The sequence below is a fragment of the Protopterus annectens genome, chromosome 14.part0 (assembly GCF_019279795.1).
Source record: "Protopterus annectens isolate FY-2018-M chromosome 14.part0, PAN1.0, whole genome shotgun sequence".
Lineage (NCBI taxonomy): Eukaryota > Metazoa > Chordata > Ceratodontiformes > Protopteridae > Protopterus > Protopterus annectens.
This window is the reverse complement of record NC_056748.1, coordinates 1,020,227,309-1,020,252,756: the sequence shown is the minus strand read 5'-3', so window position 1 is coordinate 1,020,252,756 and position 25,448 is coordinate 1,020,227,309.

The following is a 25,448-nucleotide window of genomic DNA, read 5'->3' as shown; positions in this document are numbered from 1 at the left end:
TACATTTGTAAAAATAAAATCCCATACAATCCTGCAAAATCTGAGACCTCTTTGCTAACAAGATAAAGGACAGTGATAAATTAAGTTACTAGCATATCATCAGAACAGCTATTACTGTTACAGGATAAACTTCAAAGCAGTCACCCAAGACATTTTTTCCACTTAGTGGCACGATCTTATCAAGTTAAGAGTCTGAATCCAACAATGATATATTACTTTTTATGATTAGACAACAAGACACTTGTTGCTGACTTTTTTGTGTAATAACTGTTTTGAACTTGATTATTATCCACAGTTTGAACAGACACTTTTACCTCACAGGGGTAAAATTACAAGATTTTGTATATGCACATTAAAATTCTAGTTCTGCTCAGTTTCTTGGAAATGTTAACAAGAGGTGCTACAATTATTCTGTACCTAAAATATTTCATGTGATGTCAAAGGAATGCAGGCTTGTGATATGATCAAAAGGGAGATAAACCTTTTTTACAAGGCTTAAGTATTTATCAACAAGTGAATAAGGCTATAATATTCTGATTTTAAGATATTCGTCAGTACTGGCTGATGTAGTTTATTGTGCTTGCTTACAATTACTTTATTACAGTATTTGCATTACTATAAAGTAAATTGTTCTTGAATAATAGTCAGTCCACAGAAAATTCATAACATATCATCAAAAAATATATAAAATGCTGAGTTGGTACACTAAGGGAAAACACAAAGCCACTGAAACACAGATGAGAAGTAATACCTTTTATTGGATCAACATAGGCTTTGCAATTACTCGAGTGTTCATGCTGACATGAGCCCTTCGTCAGGACTTATTAAATTACTAATATGAAATACAGTGGTTAAATATCCACTTGTGCCTAGAAAGAGAAATAGATAATTTATTTTCAATTGGTTAAAAAAAAAAAATTTTTTTTGGAAATTCTAGTGTGGAAAACAATATGCACCTTGGATATTTAGTATGACTTTATATCTCAAAGGCACAGAGGCAGATATAGAGTGTGTGTGTGTGTGTTTGTGTGTGTGTGTGTGTGTGTGTGTGTGTGTGTGTGTGTGTGTGTGTGTGTGTGTGTGCGTGTGTGTGTGCATGTGTGTTTGTGCATGTGTTTGTGCGTGTGTGTGCATGTCCACTATAAAAATCAAAGATCAAAGTTTATCGTGATACATTAGAGCCAGTATTTATTTAGCAGAGAAGGTAACAACTCAGAGAGACTGCTCTGATATTTAATGAGACAATAAGTCACAATACAGAAGATATTTAGGTAGGTATTAGGTAAATCCAGAGTAGGAAAAGAAGGGGTTGTAATTTGTCATTTGTCGCTCGCTCTAAACAAATAATATTTGTGAGACAGATGTTTTGGTTAACAGAAAACATAAATTAATAATGTTCACTATAGTGCTGAGAAATATATGGACTACCAAGAGAATAAGATACAGGGCTAGAATGTACAGATGTTGTGTCCAGTTAGTGTACTACACAGGCTGTGGTTTAGGTAACCAAAGGAAAAAAAAAAAGAAAGAAAGAAAGAAAGAAAAAGAAAAGAAAAAAATGTATTGCTAAGTTTCTGACAGATATCACTGTAGAACATTAGTATTGAACAAAGTTTTTTACACTGTTAGACTCACTGACTGTTAGGATTATGTTTAGTAGTGTTTTGACAAGAATGTTAACTTATGTGAAAATAATTGTTCTCTTGTCATGAATAAAACACAGGCACTAAAACACAAATTCCAGTAATCTTAACTGAGATAATTATCCATCTAGATTCACAGTAAAGTCATAATAAAATCATGCATTACCAGGTAAAAAGAAGCATTTGTTGCTCTTTAGTATGTAATTTGAGTCCATTGTTAGTTACTCAGAGGGAATTGTTCTTAAGTACTATAATGTCTCAAAAAAACAATATCCAAGTTCAAACCACTGACTGTTAGTTTGAACAAGTGACTTAGTTTAATTTCCATTGTTCTTCTTTCTAAAGGTATACATAAATGTCCATGAAAACAAGAAGCTTAAATATCTGATATAGAACGATCACACTGGAAAAAGTTCTGCCCCTGGCTTGTTAGTCATTTTATTTATGATTGTGTGTTTATAGGCATTCATCCTATTTCTCAATGGCTGGCCTGCTTCTTTTATATAACCTGTATCTGGACGTTACCTGCATTTGATTAGATAAGCCACATTTTTACAGGTGTGTGAAAATGACTCTTGTACTTTGAAAGTTGTGTTCTGTGTAATTATGTTGGAAGTTATACAAATCACCCCATATGTTTGCACATTTGATGGTCTCAAGGTTTTGTGCCATTTTGGACGATGTTCTGTTCTGATCTAAGTGTCCTTCTCACAAGAAGATTCTTTAGATTTGGTGGCTGTTTAAATAAGAGCAGTGGGGGCACTTGAAAAATGACTCTGAACTTGTCATCCTCCCTGAACATTTGTTGGAGGGCCCTTACAATTTTGTAGTTTTTTTTAATTCTGGATAATATGTTGTCACTAGTGGAACTCTGTCATAGGGGCTCTTCTCTTTATATTGAAGCGGCTCTATTCAGGACACCACTCATTTTCTTCATATCTTGTCAAATTATCATGACCTTCATGCTCTGTTTACAGCTCTGTCAAACTTCCTTACATACTACCTTGAGCAAAACTGGCTTCTTTCAGTTTTGCCTGTTGTATAACTCTTTTTTCACTAGAACTAATATGATGATAATGAAGTGCTTGACTATAAATAACTGACTTCTTTGTCTGCTTGTGATGATTACTGATTCTATACAAATACATATGTCTGTCCGCTGGTTTCCTGTAGACACATCTGTAATATTCTTTTGTGTATGGTAAGTTGAGTACAGATAGGTGGAATCTGTTGAGTCCTTGGTGGGATTCCTTGAGGGAGTCAATGCTATAAGTCCAGATTACAAACACATTGTCAATAAAATAAAAATAACAGGATGGTCTGAGTGTGCAGTGTTGCAGAAATTCCTCTTCCAGATTTGCCATGAAGTGGTTTGCATATTGTGGTGCCTTTCTAGTGCCCATTGCAATGACTATAGTCTGAACAAGTTTTCCATTAAACTTAAAAATTAGTATATGTCAGAATACATTTAGATTAAGATCAATCTCCTACAGAAAAAATACTGTTATATATTTTCTTGACTAGAATGTATGGCTGCTGAGGCAAAGCATGTCTCTCTGCAAGAAATAATAATGAAATCCAACAGACTATCAAGAATTGCTCTGTCCAGAAAATACACAACCTATGTCATACCATATTCAATAACAAGAGATGGCTAACAGTACTACAAGTCAATAACCCATAATACCTAGCTAGCTCCCTGTTCTTACCCTTTCCATCCACACATCCACTCCCAGTGAACTATCAGTCCTTCTGTCCCATTAAATCATTTGACAGAGTACAATTTTGTAGAGAACTTGAGGAATATTTTTGCTGACTGAGGCTTAAGGCATTCTTTCATGATATAGAAAGGGAGCTACTACAATCTTTCCTTCTTTTCTTCTCTAAGTGTATGCATTGCAAAGCTGGATAGATACATCGACTATTTTCAACTAAGTGTGAAATATCAAATCCTGAATGTACAAAGACAAGACCCATTACAACATTTCTCCCTCAAAATGAATAGCAACAGTGTCCTTGAAATCCAACCACATCATCATTATAAAAGAGGCAGATAAAGTATCTGCAGTAGTTATCCTGACCAATATCAACTATATTGTTAAAGACAGGGTTTTGATTCCATTTACTATTGACAGCTGGCTGAGGATCTAGCTCAACAGTAACAGAAGGGCTATGGAGCCTTAATAAAGACCTCCTAAATTACATACAGGGCAAACTAACTGACATCATTCCAAATCAGCCTAGGCTAGGAGTTTTCTACATGCTACCAAAAATCCATAAACCAGGAAATCCAGGAAGACCAATAGTATCAGGCAGATGGACCATGAAAAAAGGGATTGGTGAGTTTGTGGAGAAAATTTGGAAACCACTAACTGATGAAAGGAACACCTCTATTCATGACACCACTCATTTTCTGCACATTGTGTCAAGTTATCGTGACCTACAAACTAACACTGTTTTACCTACAATGGGTATTATATAACTCATAACAACATCCCACACAAGGATGACATTGTTGCCTCTCTCAGGTACTTACAAGAAAAAAAAAACAGATAATTACCTCATTACTACAGATATAATGGGGCAATATATAGTATAGAATCTATTCTGACAATAAAAAGTTTATCATTAATGGAAACCTTTATATTCAGACTATGGGCACTGCAACAGGCACCAGGATGTTTCCTAATATGCAAACCTCATTGTGAAAAACTTAGAAAAGGAATTTCTGCAACACTGCACACACAGACCATATTAAAATTTTGGTTGCCTGGGCCATAGTCAGAGTTTTATCAGTCTAAGCTGCCAATGCAAGCTAATAATAATGATTTAAAATGTGATGATCACTTACATGTCCCTGAAGTTGCAGAGTAGACATGTTTACCTCATAGGTATGAAATTAATATTTTGTACACCTATGTTTGAATACCTGTTTTACTATATTTTGCCATGACAAAGAGGGACCCGTGACAATGTGAGGTGTTGTCAGCTATGCCAGAAGTAGGGCAGTGGATGTGTAACATATGCCAGCACAGCAAGTTGGAATTTTGTAAATAATTATATGCCATTTGTATATCAAACTGATTTGTAGATAGTTATGTTGAAAATGTATTTGTAAAGCTGCTTGTGCTCAAAAGGTACTAACAGTATGCATATATTATTGCAACTGTTTAAATGTTTATGATTTAACAGAGGATACTGGAAGAGAAGAGGTTAATCTCAGTCTACCTAACATTGAAAATAGTTTGAAATTAAATTACCTGGCTTAGGCCATAAAAATTGTATCTTACAGTTCTCAATGCAGCCAGAGACAAAAAGTCTGTACTAGGAAGCTTTCTGTATTGTCTTTAGGGTGAACTAATTGCTACTCTGGAAGGGTGGAGGTTTGAAATTGTTTTATGACCTCCAGAAGCTGCACCAGATCTGAACAAGACTCTATGTGTGTATTAGTGACACATATGTGCTAAATCCTGGCAGTTTCTAGTAATGGAGGCAGCATGAGAACCAGAAGTCAGATAACCAGATGTATGTGATGTCATTCTGTCAGCTAGAACAAAATGATGTTTAATACTAGATTAGATTAAAGTCTCATATCAGTCTGTTTTAGGAACCTGACAAGGAGGGAGCCCTCACTTAATTCACCTTGCCTTGCTCTTGTAAGTGACCAGGGAATAGTAATTCTTTAGATCAGTCAAGAAAATATAGTGAGATTAGTTAAATACTGTTTTTCTGTATCTGTGTGGATCTATTCATCTGTGTTATTTTAATATTTCCTGTGTATACAACTCTGGTGTTTATTGTAAATAGATATTATGTGTTTTCATGTCCTTTTATTATTTATTATTAAATATATTTAAACTTTTCATTGTGGCTGGTCTTTTAGAGAATATTTTAACTGTTGGGAGTACTATATCTATTTGGTGGCACACTGTGGCCACTCCTGAAAGGTTTACTGCATTGCCCAAACACTATCATTTGTATTAATATTAATTTCACTCAGTGTAATTGGGTCCCCTTGCAAGAGCCTTAAAGTCGCTGCCTTTGAAATGCCTGGTGTAGTCTGGGCAGAAGGGAGCATAGCTAGCAAATCTGTGCCAGCCTGCCCCAGGTGTGTGTGTGTGTGTGTGTGTGTGTGTGTGTGTGTGTGTGTGTGTGTGTGTGTGTGTGTGTGTGTGTGTGTGTGTGTGTGTGTGTGTGTGTGTGTGAAAATCAAATCTCAAAGACTGCGTGTGTCACCTGTTTGGAGAAAGGACACAAAGGACTGGTTTCACACAGACAGGGTACTGGAAAACTTATCTTGGTCACTTGGCTGAAATCTCAACTTTATAGCTGCGTGTGTGGGGTGTCTTACTGGGAACTTGGAGGGAGACAGATAGAGAAATCCAAACCCCAGTCTGAGTGTGTTTCCTGTGTGCTCAATGGTTTCTTGATGTACACTGAGAAAGGAAGGGAAGGGTAGGCAGACTTCAATAAACTAATGAAGGTTAGTGTGATGTCCCAACACTGGAACAGTAATCAAGGAGCCTCAGTCCTCACTACTGTCAGCAGTGGGTGATGTACATTTGGAGGATGACAAGTACACACACAGTAAAGTGCAATTTCCCTTAAGAGCACACAGACACCATGGTCAGTCTGGGGCTAGTTTCTCCCTCTTTCTTCAGATCCCCAATAAGACTCCCCACTGGAACTGTTATAGAGTTAAGATCTGAGCTGAGTGGCCAAGCCAAGACTTCCAGCACCTTCTCTGTCCGGCCAGTGCTTCGTGTCCCTGCCCAAGTAGTTGACACGCACACTCTTTGATATTTGAATTATAAACCAACCCCCCACACACACACACATACACACACACACACGCACACACACGCACACACATACACACACACACACACACACACACACACACACACACACACACACACACACACACACACACACACACACACACACCTGGGAAGGGCTGTCATAGGTTTACTAGCTATGCCCCCTTTTGTCCAAACTATAAGGTAGTTATTACTGCCAGCAGCAAACTCTTTATCAGCTACTTTAAGGCCCTTAACAAACAGTGTCCAATCTTACTGTGTAATGTTATTATTAATCCAAATGGAAATTTGACCAAGAGCAAGGCTATTAGGAGTGGCCTACAGTGTCAACAAATAAATATGCAAGTACTCTCAGAATTTAAATATATCTCACAAGTATCAGCCATAATGAAAGGTTTAAATATATTTAATAATAAATAGTAAAAGAATGAGAGCATACTCATAACATAATCACAGTCACATCAGAGTTCAAAATCACTGGAAATATTCAAAACAACATTGCAGAACAGTCTAAATTAATTAAGAAAACATCTAAGCTATACTTCACTATATAACTGAATGTATCTAAGAGAAATTACTGTACCCTAGTTAACTTACTTACAGAGCAAGGAGGCAGATGTGGTGAGTGGATGTTCTTGTTAGATCAAAGACAAAATACAAAATGCCCAGTCTCTCTCTCAGAGACTTTTTAAATTAATATTTTGAATATTATTGATGTGGTAGCTTGCAGCATGACATCACTTCTTGTCATTGACTGTCCCCCCCCCCCCCACTGATGCAGCTGTTAGCATTTAGCATCTACCTGTGAAAATGCATAAACAAGGACTTCTCTTAGATTGAAGGCAGATCCTGGAAGTCATAAAACAATAAACACTTCCAAGACAATACAAAAAAACTTCTAGTTCTAGACATTGTGTCTGCTACTGCACTGAAACTGAATGATAACATCTCTTTTGTTTATGTCCCAATCATAAAGTTCTCAATCCTCAACCATTCTTCTGAAGTTTTGCAAGTTAATCTCCTGTGTTTCGGTCTGCCCTGTTAAAATACATACATCTAAACAGTTACAATAGTGCATATACATTTCTGCTCAGTACCTTACAAAATATCTCTTCAGCACATGTCTGTACAATATGACATACAGTTCTAATACATTTATAACACAAGCATCTTACATGAGCACGTTGACATTCACAAATGACATATAACCACTTGCAAAAATCCAGACAGTAAATAAAAACAGTAAATAAAAAAGTAGTAAATAAAAATTCTCTCTTCCTCTCCTTAAGGACTCGCTTGACAAAAAAACATTGTAAGTCCAAGAAAACAGTCAAGTCCAAACAGCCTGTGCAAACTTTTATTCCATTAAAAATGGGTAAAATAGTGAAACTGTGAGCACTTTCGGAATAACCCTTCATCAGACAATATAACAACTTTCATGAAATCTATTTAAATACATTTAAAAACACAACCACCAATTATCTCACTGCCCTCCTTTTCCTAAGGGCTGGTCTTAAAGACATACATGTATTCAACCCTGGAAGATGGTTTGCTGCTAGTTCTATAATCCAGTGTAGTTCATTACATTCAGTGACATTCACTATGCCCCCCCCCTTCTATTCACATGAGTAACCTGTATAACCATGAACTTAAAAGTGTGTGTTGGATTCTTAGAAGTATGCACATACAGAACATTTTGTTCATCTTTCTGTCTAATGCTGTACAAGTGATGTTGTATTTTGATTTTCAATGTACAATTAGTTTTCCCTACATAGTAACTGGGCCATGACTGACACATTGCTGTATATACCACATTTTCTTTATGGCAGTCTGCATATAACTTAAATATATATTCCTTTTTTTAATAGTTTTATTAGTTTTAATAAAATAAATTCATATGTCAATCACATAAATTAACATATAAGTATGAATACAGAAGCTGTTGCATTTAAAATTCAATTAAATATATAAAAGAGTTAACAAAATACACAAACAGAGGTATTTACAAAGACATCCATTAAACTTTGCATACATGTGAAGAATTGAAAAATATTAATTAGGTATCACAGATTATTCAAAAAGACTGAAATTAATTAGTGTGTTGATTCATTTTTGTACCTACAAATTCTGTAAGTTTATCCACATATGGTAGTTATAAATCTTTCTAGATATTGTAGAAATTATGGTATAAATTTGTAAACCACATATTTCAGTTAACATATTTTTAACTCAGTGAAAGTGGGAGAGAATTCAGATATCCAGTTTTTAGTTATACTCTTTCTGGCCACCACCACTATTACCCAGAGCAAAGGATATTTTACTCTTTTAACGTTGTGTAGTATAGGTGTATTAAAAAGCACTAGAGATTTGTTAAGAGTAAAATTATCCATAAATAAAGCTTATAACAGCTCATTTACTTGTTTTCAAAATGTTTTAATGTTTGGGCAGTCAGAAACATATGAGCCCAATCTATGTTAATATCTGACTTACACTTATTACAAATATTTTGCCTCTTGTTAATTTTATTCATTCTTTGAGGAGTATAGAAGGATCTGTGCATACATTTCCAGGAATATAACTTCCATTTAAGGGACAAAGTTGTTTTTCTTGCTGATTCAAGTATATTTATTTTGTCTTGGTTACTAGGATATCCATTATTAATTGTGTGAAAATAATTCCAATAACTTTTTGGACATCCAAAGGTTTCATCTCTAATAGTCATAAATATAAAAGAGAGTTTATCAAAAAAAGTTTGTTTATATTGAAGAATAGATTGAAAATATTCTAATAAAACATATGTGTCATTTTTTTACTGTTGGAGATACTACATGTAGTTTATTATCAGTGTATAGTTTAATAGTTTGTATGTCTAACCATAGGAATTTATCTAGCTGAAATTCCTGTATTATTTGATCAACTGTTTTAGGTTTATTATTTGAAATCAATTGAAACAAAAACTTAAGATTGCTTTGTGTAAATAATGCAATTTTGTTTGAGATTAATGTTAATAAAGACTCTTACGTAAATGCTATAGGGAACAAAAAAAAAACATTCCTAGTATCTGACATGCTTATATATAAAGTTTCTAAAATTTGATAAGAAGCTATTGATATAACTAGGAGGATATTTAGGTATTAAATTAGTTGTAAAATAATCCTTTAACATCCATAACATTGAAATATTGTTTCTAACTTATATGGTTGAGGGTTTATTATTAAAATCATAGCCGAAGCTTCTCAAAATAATTTCCACTTAGCTGAATATGTTGTGTCAAAAAGTTGTGCTATTGTTCTAATCATAGAAGAGTTTGAATATAGAATCAGATCTCAGAATGCTATTCCATCCTTTCTCCATCTATTAAGATGGTGCTTGAGAGCTATTCTTGATTTTTTAGGAAACCAAAAGAAACTTAACATCAGAGAATTTAGTTTATTAATTAGGGTTTTATTAGGTAGTAATAAGATAGATTTAATAATGTATAGAATTTTGAGAAAGATTATCATTTTTATGATTGTTAATCTTTTTTCAGTAGTGAAAAACATTGTATTCCATTTCAATAGTAAAGTTTGTATATTGTCATAACATTTATTGTAATTTAATTGTATAATTGTTTTCAAGTCCTTAGTTAAGATTATTCCTAAGTAAGTCAGTTGATCCATAATGGAATTATTGTTTTTGTCATCAGTTGTATATATATTTTTATTGGAGTATATGGGTAAAATTTTAGTTTTATTATCATTTATTAACAATCCAGACATATTTTGAAATAACTTAATGGAGTCTAATAAAGAAGTAAAAGAGGGGTTACTTCCCTTAGTGATAATTAGTAAATCATCAGCAAAAAGTTGAATTTTGGAGGTTGTTTCCTTATTAATCTCAAATCCTTCTATATTTTTGTTATTTCTTATATTGTCAGCTCATGGCTCCATTATTAGAGTGAATAATAAAGGTGAGAGGGGACAACCTTGTTTAGTTCGTTTTATAACAGGTATTTTGTTTGAAGTATATGACCCTATTCTGATGTAAGCTAAAGCTCCTTGATATAAGTGTTTTAATAGTTTAATAAAGTTATCTGAGAAATTTAAACATTCTAATAACATGAATAAATAATCTCAATTAATTGAATCAAATGCTGAATTTATATCTAGACTTATTAAAGTTAAATTCTTCTTTTTTCTTTGAGCATAATCAATTAAAGCCAACGTTTGTTTAATGTTATCAAAAGTACTTCTGTTAGTTACAAAACCAGTCTGATCATCATCTATTAAATGCGGTAAACATTTCTTTAATCTGTTTGAGTATATATTCATGAACATTTTGTAATCCACATTTAATAGAGAAATGGGTCTGTAAGAAGAGCAACATTTAGGGTCCTTATTTGGTTTTAAAATGGGTGAAATGAAAGTGTATTTCCATAAAGGGGATATTATAGTATTGGTTTGAGCCAGATTATATACTTTATGTAACAAGGAGATAGCTAAATTAGGTATGATTTTATATATTTCAGGTATAATTCCATTGTTACCTGGGGTTTTATTTTGTTTAAGTTTATTAATTTGAGTTTGTATATCTGCTAAAGTAATTTGTTTATCTATGCTTTCCTACTGTTGCTTGTTGAGTTTATTATAAAGATTCTTATTAGTAAATTATTTTATTTTATCTTTAGATTCTATATTATGTGTGGATTGATTAATAATGTAAACGTGGTTTCTGAACTCCTCTATGATATCATGTATGCTATACACATCTTTTTTAGGGGAATAGATTTATTTAATATGATTATGTTTATTTATTATTTTAATTTTATTCTTAAGATTGGTCAAGTATTTTGAATTTAGGGAGTAAACAAGGAATTTATATTTTTCTAAAGAGATCATAGTCTTATGATGTAATATAGCTCTGTATTCCTCAGGTAGTTTGTCTATCTTATCTCTTATGATTTTAGTAGTAAGCTTATCTTTATTGTTAAGGTATATCATGTCAAGTTTATCTTGTATTGTTTTTAGATCTTTATCCCAGTTGTGCCTCTTATTATAATACAATGTATTTATCTGACCATATAAGTAGGATTTCATAGCATCCCATATATAGACATCAGAGATGTCAGGAGTTGAGTTTGTGTTTATAAAGTTATGGATTTCTTCTTTTAAGAAGGTTTGAAAAATCTTTTAGTTGTGTAATATAAGCTGAGATTCTTTTTATTTGTATATTATATTTACTATTGACATTAAATTCAAATATAATAGTGTTGTGATCTAATATCGGACAAGATATGATTTTGCTATTTGTTAGATCATTAATTATTTGCGTGGAAAAAAAATATTTTATCAATCCTAGAATAGGCTTTATATCTATTGGAATAAAAAGTATATTGTAGTGAACTTTGATTAGAATAATCATGTGCATCTTTTAGATGATATGATTCCATGAATTTTATTAGTTGTTTGGCTTGTGGAGTAATCTTTCTTTTTCCTAGAGTGCTGGAATCTTTCTCATTTAGAATACAATTAAAATCACCAGCCATAATAATGTGTCCTTCAGATTGAGATATTATTTGATTTATATGTTGTTTGACAGTGGAGGTTCCAATACCAGGGATCCGGTAGTTATTTAATAGTGTATATACTTTTTTGTTTATTTCCACAATAACAAGACAAAGCATCCCTTTATTATCTTGAAACATTTTAATTATTCTAGGTATGGGGAGAGATTTATTCCAAAGAATAGCCACACCTCTCTTCTTTTTTGACTGTTCTGAGCTTATTAGGACTGTGTATTTGTTAGTGTTCATATACTTAATACTGTCCTTCAATAAATGCGTTTCCTGTATGAAAATCATATTTAGTTTGTGTATGTCAAGATATTTGTAGAGACTACCTCTTTTAATAAAAACAACTCATAATTCTAATTTGATTAAACATGTAAAACATGTCTTCTGACATTAATATAGTATGTAAATGAAGCCATACCTCTTATTAATGGAGCTTGAATAACATAGGGCAGTTCATCTTTTAAGTAGTAAGGTGGGCTGTGCGAATATCCAGTTGGCTATAAAGGGTTTTGTTGTATTAGCATATCACCAAATGTTTCAGTCAATAAAATATTTGACTGTGCAAAGTTTATTTTGACTTAATGTGATTAGCGTCTCCAAAGGAAAGCTGCTACAAAGATGTTTCATTTATTTTTCTTTTTTTCCTACATCTGCCAATATTGCTGTTATAAAAATCCAAAATTTAGATATTTTCTTTGTGTAGCAGGATATCCCAGTCAGCTGACACTTTAATTCTACTTATTAGAGCAGACGTTTAGATATTATGAAGTGTTCAAGTGGGAATTATAATTCCTGAGCATTTCAGACTAGATAACTTCCTGGTAAAGTTGCTTTTCATCATGCTGATGTCATTGGTGTGCCTCCCATTGCTTCAAAGCAGTTTGAGGATTATAGAGATAGTGCACAGCTGATCCGAAGATGTTTAAGGCCTCAGAAGCTCGTGGATCGTCAGTGCAAGTCAAACCAAGGACCAAGATTGTCTCTAAAAGTCATTGGCGGGAAAATAGCAGAAAAAAAACATTTTTTTCAAATAATTAAGCTTGTGAAGCTGTCAGCTTGTGAGCAAAGGGTTATCTGAAATGTTATTTAGCTGTAATGTGTGATCAACATGAAACAACACTGGTACATTTGTATTGGTTAAATACAAGGTTATTACATAACAAAAGCATTCAAATCATCACCTTTTCCATATATAATCACCAACATTAACAACCCACCTTACTAGGGAGCAAAAAAAAAAAAAAAAAACGTGGCAGTTTCTCTGTTTTCCCTGCTTATCCTTTTAAGTGCAAGCATCACAAAGATATAGCTATATATCAGAGCACACTAAAACATAAAATACATCATGTCATATTAGGTTATAGAGATATGATGCAGGTTCAGGGAAATATTTAAAGACAATTATGTCAAAATAACTGTATGTATAAAGTAATATAGCTGAAAGCTATGCTATAATGTGTTAATAATTGTTACATGAAGATATTATGTTTAAACAGAGACTAAATTGAAATTATAGAAAGATTATTGAGTGTTTATCTTTAAAGGTGAAGTCATTACCCTATTATACTATGTATCCACCTCTCCTACCCAGTACAATATTATTAACATAAAAGGGAAATTATGCGTATATCTGTTTAACTAAAGAATCAAGTTATGTATTTTTCTCCTTTCCATTTTTCTTTTTCCCCCTCCCCCTTTTTTATTGTATATTATTACAGTGGATTTATGTTCAGTAATATAATAAAAATGCTGTCACTGATCTAGTTTGTTTAAAGTATTTATATTCTTATATGACAACTACTTTATGTTAGCCCTACAAAATATCTAAATGGACAACATATAATCATTATTAAAATTCAAAATAATTAAATTAAAGGGATACATATATAACCAAAGAATATTTAATTTATATGAAAATGAAAAGAGCTTACTTCATCAGGGAACAAAACAATGAAAAATGTATTTAACATGTTAGCATCCATATGTATGACAAGATAAGGAAATGAAATATAACTTAATTCATTTGTTCTTTAGCTTTTTAAGTTTCTCTGTAGTTTTCCAAGCAGATGTTGATGCCAGCCTTTTAAGAGAAGGGCTAGCCCATTCCATCTCTTCCATCTTTTCCAGGATCTTGTGATTTTTTTTATAAAAGTGAGAGCAGAGTCCAGGTCTTCAAACAGTTTGGGTCCCTCCGAGGTGAAAATCTTCAGTTTTGCCAGAAACAAAAGATGAGTCTTCACTTGCGCCTTCTTCAGTTCTTTTATTAGAGGTAAGAACAATTTTCTTTTTGATATTACTAAAGATGAATAGTCATTATCAAAAACAAATTATTGTATTATTAATTTTTATGGGAGATTTAGACCAGGCTGTCTTTAAAATTACTTCTTTATCAGATGAAGAAATGAAGATACAATTTTCTTAGTGGAGCTGCTGTAGTCTGCTACTACTCAGTGCCCATGCTGGCCATGTCCCCATATATTCCTTTTAATTTATGGGGTGAACAAAGCTATTCTTATCACTAATCATGAAGCATGTCTTGCAATGCCTACAAGGAAAAGTACCTGTTCTATCTGATCTTAACATAGTTTTATGTTTATTTCTCATTCCTGGTTTTTTACACAACATATCTTTCAGATTACTGTTGCATCTAAAACCAAAGCATGGTTCTTTGTCCACTATATTTTTGAGTCTATCCTCACTTAACAAGATTTTCCAATTTTGTTTAATTATTTCGCAGACCCCATTAATATTGTTGCTATATTTTTATTACTTCTTTCTATGTTACTATTTTGTATCATTGTGTGATTCTCATGGCTTTGTGTCTCATTAACTTTAAACCATGGTCCAGCCTTTCTCTTTCTAGCTCTCTTCACCATTTCTAGCCCCTCTTGCATCAAGTTATTTGTGTAGCCCCTTTGTACCATATGGTTCTGTAAACTCTCCAGCTCTTTTTCAAAGTTCGCTTCTTCTATGCATAATCTCGATGTACGTAAACCCTGTTCCACTAGCATGTTTTTAAAAGTACGTCTAGGGTGCATACTTAAAAATTCTAGATAGTGATTGCTCCAACAATTTTTCTTATATAGAGAGGTTGATATACTAGTCCCTACATCATTGGTTATTCTTGCATCCAAAAAGTCTATAGATTTAAAATCACTTTTTACTGTAAACCTTAGAAAATCAGTGGTTGTCTCTAGATGCTAAACAAACCTTATCAGTTCATTCTCACTACGTTGCCATAAAATATAAACATCATCCACAAACTGAACATAATGCAGTAAATAGTCACTCCACCATTGGTCATTAATAAGGACATTAATTTCTTCCCAATACGCCAACACTAGGTTAGTGTATGAGTTTGCATAGGGTGTGCCCATAGCCACACCCTGTTTTTGCCTATAGTATGTACCATTACTCATAAATACATTATTTAAAAGTATGAGCTGTAGAACTTGCAGAATTAACTGGTTTGTTCTTCCATCAAACACTTTCTTTACTTTTAGTACTTCCCTGATGGCATTCAAGCCATAGTCATTACTAATAACAGTAAAAAGGTTATTGACATCGAGTGACCATTAATACATTGGCCATTATTTTATTTTCTACAACCTCCGATAACATATTCAAAAAATGTCTTGTGTCTTTTAATATTCATGGGTAACACTGCATCACTATTTTCAGTTTAGTTTCCACCCATATGGATATGTGTTCTGTTATCCACCCCCTACCTGAGACTATCGGTGTCATGGGTGATGGTATTACATTTTTGTGGATTTTTGGAATTGCTTTAAATATTGGTGTCACAGGATGTTCAGTATGAAAAAAGTCTAACAAATCTTGTTCCAACAACCCCTGTCCCTTAAGTTCTTCAAGTTTTGCTCTCACTTTACAAATTATATTTCTCAACATTATAGAAGAAACACTTGAATATGTTTGTGCATCTTTAAGTAAATCATTCAAAGCTGAGGCATATGCCACAGTATTCAAAACAACAACACCCCCACCCTTGTCCGCTGACTTAATTACAATATATTCATCTTCTATCAAAGAATTTAGTGCTTCCTTTTCAGAAGCATTCAAGTTATCATATTTACTATAACATTTATCAAAATAATTTCTAATTTCAAATTCACATGTCCTTTAAAAAGTTTGTATTGTTGGGTGTATTATTGGTACAAATGTACTTGGATGTTTTAACATTGCACGTGCATTCATATTATTGCCATACATTTCCCTCATTGCTATAATGTGCCCAAACATATGCAAATCTAAAATAGCATCACTTACTTTTGAGCCTCTGCTCAGTATAAAAGTCAGTCCTTTCCCCAAAACTCATAACTGTTCTGGGGTTAAAACCACATTAGATAAATTAAATGCATTATAGTCACCCATAACAGTCAATCCACTATTTTCCATCTCTTCATTTCCCTCTGTTGAGAGAGGCCTCTCTGGTGTTTGTTCTTCTTACGCACTGGTACTGGAAAAGTTGGAAAATTCAACCCCTTTTCCATTTCTGTCGAGTTAAAAAATTTAGGCCTAGCTCCTAGCTGTAAATTGTCTGGTTGTGCTGAGCTTACTGGCTCCACATCCTGCAACTGATTCACCATGCTTGTTGTTGCTTCTACAGAGGATAAAACCTCTGTAGACATCACATCCAAATTATTCACCTCACTTCATTGTTCCTGACCTGGAATAAACATTGACCTTCTCCATTCCATCATCCGAGGGCACTGAAGGTTATCAGTTCTTTCTTGTGGTTCCCTCGGCCAGGTACAGATTTGTCCCTTAAGAAAATCCTGATAGTCCCTGCGGATTTTCTTAATTTTAGTTGCCTGCAACTTATTTTCATACAGTTTGATGCTGTCAACAACTTTTGCATATTTATTCAAATGGAACCCAGTGGTATACTGTTCCAGTTGCTTTTGTTTTTTCTCTATATCATTGCATAATAACTGCTCAACAGGAGAGAAATATTCTATCAAAAGCTGCATATAACAATAGCTAATCTCTACATTTATCTGTTGCCAGTGTGCACGTAAATCAGGAAACATCTCTCCTTGTGCTGGCATGCATAGTACCCTCGTGCCTCTTGGTATTGTTTTAAACTGCAAGCAAGCCTCCATATGAAACCTCTGCCATTGTAGCCATTTCAGTTTCCTTGCCAAGCTATCAAAGGAGCTTAACAAATTGTTAAAGGTTTCATAGTCATTTCTCTCACTCACAGAGCATGAATTAATGGAGGCTCCTTCATTGATTAAATCAATATTAAGTAAGGGATTCTGACCTGATGCCATATCACATTTAAACACATCCTTACTTGTGTTCTGTTGCAGTTTGTGAGGACGGTAAACATGTTCAATATCTTCTGTTCTTTGCTCAGCCATGTGGAAAGAAAAGAGCCCCAGGAACAAAACAGTAAATAAAAATTCTCTCTTCCAGATAGCTGGGCTGGCAATATCTCCTCCTGTTACATTTCTATATAAATCATATTAATATTCACAAAGGACATATATTTATTTACAAAATTCCAGCTAGCTGGGCTGGCAGTGTTTCCCTTTGTCACAGAGGGAAACAGATTCAAGAGGAGGGCCAATAAGCAGAAATCTTAAATAGTTTCTTCTCCTCAATTTCCACAAATGAAAGTAGAAGTGAGATTGAGAGTGAGAGTTCCAGTGGTGGGATGAGCGGTGAAGCAAAACAAGAAAGAGAAATGAAACAATTAGCTAGATGATAGTGGGCAAGTCCTAGGAGAAGACAAGAAACAGAAAGTAAACAGCAGATGATTCTCAAAATAAATATATAAATAAAATATTGGAGTGCTGACAATCACCACCAAGGTGACTTTTTACAGATCCTTGACCCTATGTAGAGATTCCTCTGGAATGGAGAAAGAGTTGTTTCAAAAAGGGGGAGCCACAATCATGCTGGGGAGCTACAGATTGGTGACCCTGACTTTATTTGCAGGAATGGTCATAAAAAGGAATTTTAGGGAAAGATTGTCAAACTTTTTATAAGACAGTCACCTCTATTGTAGTGATCAGTGTGGATGTATGGCTATACGGTCTTGAAATTGAATCTAATCTGGTTCTATGATTGGGGTATGGCAGTGGTGGGTCAAGGGCATCTGAAAGATTTTGTCCTTATAAATTTAGTAAATCATTTGATTATTAACTTCAAAGGACAAAAAGAAGAGAGTGGGTGTAAGGAATAGAATAGTTAGCCAGGAGGAAAGATCACTATCTTACTCCAATACCACCTGATGTAGAGGACTGTGCCTCTAATACATCTGATATTTATATCTACTAATAATGCATCTGCTATTTATATCTACTAATAATATGTTTACTATCTATATATACTAATAATATGTTTGCTATTTATATATACTTATTCCAAGATCACTCTACATTGAAGTAAGAGGCATTCTTCAAGATACCAGAATTGCGATAAAAATTAGATTAAGCAGGTGATGATGAATACTTGTGTTCACACTCTGGCGTGCTAATCAATAATGTCTCACATTTCTGGCTGACACCCCTCTTAGCACCACTTGTTAATATGTGGGGGGATAACAAGCAAAATGAAAAACATTTTGCTGTATGGGAAGATTTACTGTGAAGGGTCAGTGGCCACAAACACAAATCAGATGCAAACAACATGAAGGACATACCAAAGCATATCTTAGAATGATTGCACAATGAGAAGTATATAACAGACTCTCATGAAATAACTCTGATAGGAATGATTATGTGGATGCAAAGGGCCTAATTGTACAATATGAAAAGGCCAAAACAGAAGCATTCACAATGTACTTTTTTTTCTGAATATTTCAGTGCTGAAACACGCTTGTTTTGCATCGTATATTACTGCATGTTAGTGTTCAATGTTCGATACAATGGTTTAAGCAGACTGGAGGCATCAGTAGATGACATGTAGGAGTTTGCCTCCATAAAGTTTTTATCATAAACTGGCTCATTAGCCCATTTATCAAAACCTGTCTTAAACAAAACAAGAGAGGAAGATGCTCTGATCTATAATGGTAAAAAAATCCACAACCTGTCTCCCCTGCACACAAAGCTAAGATTCTTAGCTTTACAAGAAGCAGTAGATAAACAGACCAAAACATTCCTATTGCTAGTATTATTACTGTAGTATGTAAAAGGTCTATATTATGTTGTCGAAAGGCATTTTCATCCAACACCTTTTCATCAGCACGTAAACATCGAACTACCAAAACTCTGAATGGCCATTTCAGCAATTTGTTTCCGAGGTGAAAAATCACTTGGCCGTCGGGAATTTGCCCTTTCCTCCACTGTAGCGCATTCTTGACGTTGGTATATTTAGTTAGGGGGTGTGGGGGGCACAGACCCACACTTTGTAGGGTCAGACAGCTTGTTTTGTTTTTAGTTGGCCAAATTGTCTGAAGTGGCCATTCGGAGTTTTGGTATTTTGATGTTTACATGTTGATGAAAAGGTGTTTGATGAAAATGCTTTTTGGCAACGTAATATAGACCTGTATGTAAATGCAACACCAAACACTGATTACATATTTTCATATGCGAGGCACTTGAAAATAAGAACATCACCTCTCATGGATTTGTCTGCAACCAAATGTAAACTGAATGTCTTAATTCTACTCTTATAAGACTAACCATGAAGACCAGCAATCTGCCTTGTAAACATTTTCTGGATTCCTTTGAGCCTATAAATAGACAGGTTTTGGTGTAAAGGGAAATGATAAACTAGATGCGGCCTAATAAAGAACTATGTGTAACAATAACATGTTATCCATGTTTCTAATAGTTCTCAGAATGTCCTTTATTATTGCATAACATTTACACAAGACAAAAGATGCATCGTTGTTGAATATAAATTGGTTCTATAGTTACCCATAAATCTTTAACCCAGGTAGCTACTTGAATATATTCTTGGTCTACCTCATAAGGATATCCATGATTTAATACCCCAATATGAATGACACTACACTTCGTGGAATTAAATAACACCCCAATAACCACTGCCCAACAATATAGATCATCCCATAACTCTGGAGGATATAACAATCAGCAATCTCTCTCACCATCACCCCAGTGCTGATTCGTTTGGTGAAATGTCCAAGTATGTCACTCAAAAATTGGTGCTGTTAACTTGAATAATTATACATATAGTAGTCCTATAAAGTCTACTAGGAAAATTATTCACAGTCTAGTAATTGGCAGAAACATAAGACAGTGTGTTCCCTGCTACAAATATCTTCAGGTATTTAGTATAAGTATGATTTGGATGTTAAGGTATTTCTTCAAAAAGGGTTTCACATTTTTGCTAGTAGTTTATCTTTGGTACATTTTGCGTATTTGGAATCTGTATACCTAATAATGTTGTAATTTGTAGTCACTATTAGAAAATGAAAAAAAAATATTTAACTCCATTTCCCCCTTTTTAACTAATGCTAGATTAATGCCACCAACAATTTGAACATATCCTTTAGCACCCATTTCACTTTAGGAAAAATAAAAGGCATCTGATTCAGGAAAGCTTAGCCATAAGGGGTTATTGTGGCTATATCTAAGATAAGATGGTGGAACAAAATTTGAAACAATGAAGAGAGGGTGACTGAGCCAAAGCAAGCTTATGTTCTGTGATCTTCAATGGACATAATATTAAGTTTATAAACAAAGAATATAGCCTCAGGCAATAAAACAACCAGAGCAAAAAGAAGCAAATGAGAAAAAACACCGTAGCACTGGATGTAACACAGCAGATTATCCAATAAATTGGATATTCTGCTGTGTTACATCCAGTGCTACAGTGTTTTTTCTCTTAATATTAAGTTTATTGTGCTGGGCTGCAGGGCAGTCAGGCCTGTAACTCAACACTGGATACCAAGCTAGCTGGCATATCTATCCTTTGTGACCTGAATCCACATACAGTGGGCCTGAATGTTGCTGTACCCGTTCCGTAGAACTACAGCTAATACACATCTGACCGTTAGCAAAGTTCACCTGGATCCACAACAAACATGATGTCAACTGTGCACTTTTTTTGTTCATTTATTTATTTATTTTTGTGGAGTAATGGTTCACTCAGTGAGGAACAATTGACATTCTGGTTAATTAATTAATTACTCATAAGAAGTCCACGGAGTGCCCTCTTTCTGTATTGATAATTCTTGGTGAAGGGAGGCAAAGGAGGTCATTCACTCTGGTTGCAAGTTCTTCCATTCATTTTTCTTCTTTCCTCCCCACAGCTAATGATCAGCTGCCATGATCTCCTGCCCTTATTCACTGAATCTAATGGACCCGTGTCAGCTCTCCTTGGCTCAATCTGACCCATGTACTTGGCTGGTGAGTGGTTCAAGGGTGTCAATCCAGCATCATACTGCTGTCAATGAGTGTGTCCTAACTCCCAACACCCTGCCACAGCTTTGTGAACTACACAGTCACTGCCTTCAGGAGATGCATGTGCTCATTGCTTATGCAGCATGGTGCTTGCTAGGCTCATAACACTGCTTTATTGCACTGAGTCTAGATGGCCTCTATCCCCAAAAATGGAGGAGACAATGTCAGCCACTCACTTCAATCCTCTCCCTGTGGCCCATGCAGTGCCTGTGCTAATCGAACATAGGCCCTTTCCATTCAGTGTTTGAATTAAACCCAAACACAAAAACACAGAGAAGTGAACCAAACTCTCAAGGTGAAATAGGAGTCAAACCACCTGAGAATCAACTCTGTCTTCATATAGGAACTATCTGGAAAGAATTCCCATTCAGTGACATACATTTACTTGCACCAGTTGCTTCCCTAGTTGGCATAGTGAAACAACAGCTAGCACTGGTGTTCTGAGTTCTTGGGTCTCCAGTTTCATTCCTATTCAGAGTGTTTTCCTTGTAAACTCTGCATCCTTCCTGTATCCACGTGGGCTTTATCTAGGATTCCAGTTGCCACCCACATCCCAAGGTCATACTGTATACAGATAGGTGAACTAGTAATTTCTAATTTGTCTATAGGTGTGTGTGTGTGTGTGTGTGTGTGTGTGTGTGTGTGTGTGTGTGTGTGTGTGTGTGTGTGTGTGTGTGTGTGTGTGTGTGCGCGCGTGTGTGTGTGTCTTTATTTATGCACGTGTGTATCCTGCAATGGAGTGACATCTTGTCTAGAACAGCTTGTTTGACTTATCCCCATTGTTTACGAGGATACACTCAGGATAATCATAACTCTGAATGGGATAAGTCAGGTCTCAGATTATGAATGAATGAATGAATGAATGAATGAATGAATGAATGAATGCTGTCTTCTTTTCTCCACAGAACATTGGACAGCAGATATTATTTAATCTGCTACCAAGAATGCTATTAAGAGTGCAGTATTTCTTGTCAACAAAGGCACAGTGTTTTTGATGTCAGGATCTGGTTTAAAACCAGTGCCTTTTATTTATATCCCGTGTGATCCTTATGCATACGTACTGTCTGAAATTATAAGTTTGTAAGAGTAAGTGAAAGTATGCACTCATTTAGTACTGCTGCAGCTCTTAGCAATAACACTCCATTTCCTCTCTTTCTTGAATTTTACCTCTTGGCATCTGTCTCCAACATAACTTTCTCAAAACATTTAATTTAGGAGATTAGTTTGCTTGAAATAAAATCCTTTCTGGATGCTAAAATATCTTCTTCATTCTTCAAAACGTGGATTCATACCTTACAGTACACTGTAGTTCCTATAAACATTGTGCATTACCACTCTTACTTACAGATAAAGTCATCCCTTCTAGTTAGACTCATATATTAACATATGTTATCTGCAAATTAGTGGAATAAAACAATATACATCTATAATATATATAAATATATATATATATATATATATATAAAAAATACATCGGAGAATAAATCAGCATTAGCTGTCTAATGAACATTTATAATATTGGACTGGATAGGGCACAAAAGAACATGGAAGCCCTGCACTATGGTGCAGAGGGATGGAGCCCTGACTGCAAATAGTTGCTTTGACACTGGAGGAAGCGAGGAAGGGGGGGGGTGTGGTGGTAATAAAAAGCCTATGTCAACTTGCCTCTCCTAGGGGGATTTGGATGCAATTAGAGCATATCTTGGTGGAGACCATGGTGTGTCTGTCTAAGGGCAAGTATGTTATGACAGTACCAGGGGTGGGAGTATGAGTGAGCTGATGGTGTATGCATCGTGCTTACTCCTGCCACCTAGGACCTCCCTCCTTTGTAACCTAAAACCCTGCCTCTAACAGGATATATGATGCTCTCTCAATGCTCTCACATCTCTTAGGAGGGAATTGGCATGACATAGAAGCCAAGACCACAAGTTTGTGCTCCCTTAGAGAAGGAGGAACAAACACAGGATCACAGTATGATTCAGTTGGGATCACCTATTCCCAAGGGGCAATCCAGGAGAGGGAAAGAAGTGTGAAGGGCTATTTAGACAAGAATAGAAATCAGCAGTAAAAAGGAAATGTGGGCCAAAATATAAGATAAAAAAAGTAAATAAAGAACATGGAAGGAGTTCAGGACAGTCATTCAGAATATAAATCCACACGATAAAGACATTCTAAACAAGCCTATAGGAAAGCACACCAGTCGTGACATATTGCTGCTTGGAAAATGTAATAAACACAAAATAAGCTCATTCCTCCTGTTACAAGCAAAACTTCTTCAGACTAAAAAAAAAATCAATAACTCAATACTTAAATACCCATAAAATCACATGATCCTAAACTGCCAAAAACAAGTTCCCTGAATTTTAAAGTGCTAATACTTTAAAATGTTAATGCATTTAGTTTGTCTTTACAGTGATTCAGAATGTTATAAGCGATTTAATAATTTGTGATATGGTGCCATACCGAAGTACAGCAAGTTACTGTATTATGAGATGGCAGAGCATGATATGGTCATTGATTACTAGGATGCCCAAATTCTGTGAATGTGTAACATGGGATAAATCTATTTAACCAGTGTTCTTTTTAAATAATTCCCTGTTTTTACTACAAATGATCTTTGCTCACATTAACAGTGACTTACATGATATCATCAGCAAAGTTTGAGTCCACTGTCAGTGTTTAGGCAATAAAATGAAGTACTATTACAGGCTTAATGAAATACTCTGGGATGTGTTACTTTGTTTACAGTACTGGCAGCCAGATAGATCTTTGTATACTTAACATCCAGAATTAGAAAAAGCTAGGCACTGATGAATTACAGAAAACAAAACAATTTCTAAAACAAATGATACAATAAATCATATACAAACCTATTATTTTAGTACATGAAACAGTAAACTGTGTTTGAATGTATATGCCTACTAATCAATTTAACAAAGCACACAACTAATACAGTTAAAAAAAAACATTTAAAAACACGAAGCGATGGAACTTGGACATGACAGCTGTTGTTGAAATGCAATACCAGAAGCTAAGGTAGTTTGCAACAACTTGTTCAGTGTGCTGCAGGAGTCATCCAGATCTGCTCTGTTTAACACATTGTTGAGGTGTTGAATAGTTTAATTTGAATTTCAGTGTGAACGATGTAGCATATTAGCCAGAAACCCTGTTGCCATAGTGACAAGTCACACATTCAAATGAAACTACTGACAGAAAAGGTGAATGTTGGATCACAGAGACCATGTTTTGAGAGCTGTGATGAAGAAAACAATGAAGTAAAAGGCTAGGGAGAACAGGAATATGGATGTCGACCTTTCTCACTAATGCTACACTGACCACTATTAGTAGTTACATCTATAAAGGCAGAAATATACATAATTATTCCTGCAAGTTTCTTTGTTTACATAGTCATAACAATATATTCAAATAGCATGGAGTTTATTAACAAGAGATACAGCGTAACTGGCAAGATAAATCAATACCAGTCTGTTTATTTTTCTAAATAAACTAAATGTCTTGAAATCATTATGAGGGAAGGAGTATCATTAAACAGTCATCGGATGGGATAAAACTAGATATTATGGTAGTGATTTTATCTAATGGTATTGTGTATCTTTCATGAACAATCTCTAAATTGTGTTCTTTATCTTCTTTGGTATTTAGAAGGTGTTCAGTTAGGATAAAGGGACATCAATTTAACCTTCTACAAAAAGTTCCAAAACTGTTTTTGAATAAGAAGTACGAAATTTGCTGCTAATGATTTTTGCCACTGCATTTGATTACAGCAGTTGTGAAAATAAGGTGCTGATAGACAGATGGGCGTTGTTTCCCATCAATGCCAGCCAATGTAATAAGTACAAATGGTAGAGAGAGGCAGTGCTAGGTTGAGAGGGCACAAGTTGCCAGATATCACTGCTATGAATCTAATCTCACGAGTCAGACCACTGTGGCCAAACAGATTAACGTGTACAAAAGGCACATGTATATGGATCATTATACAATTCATTAAGTCCAGCATAAACATGTGCTGCTACGT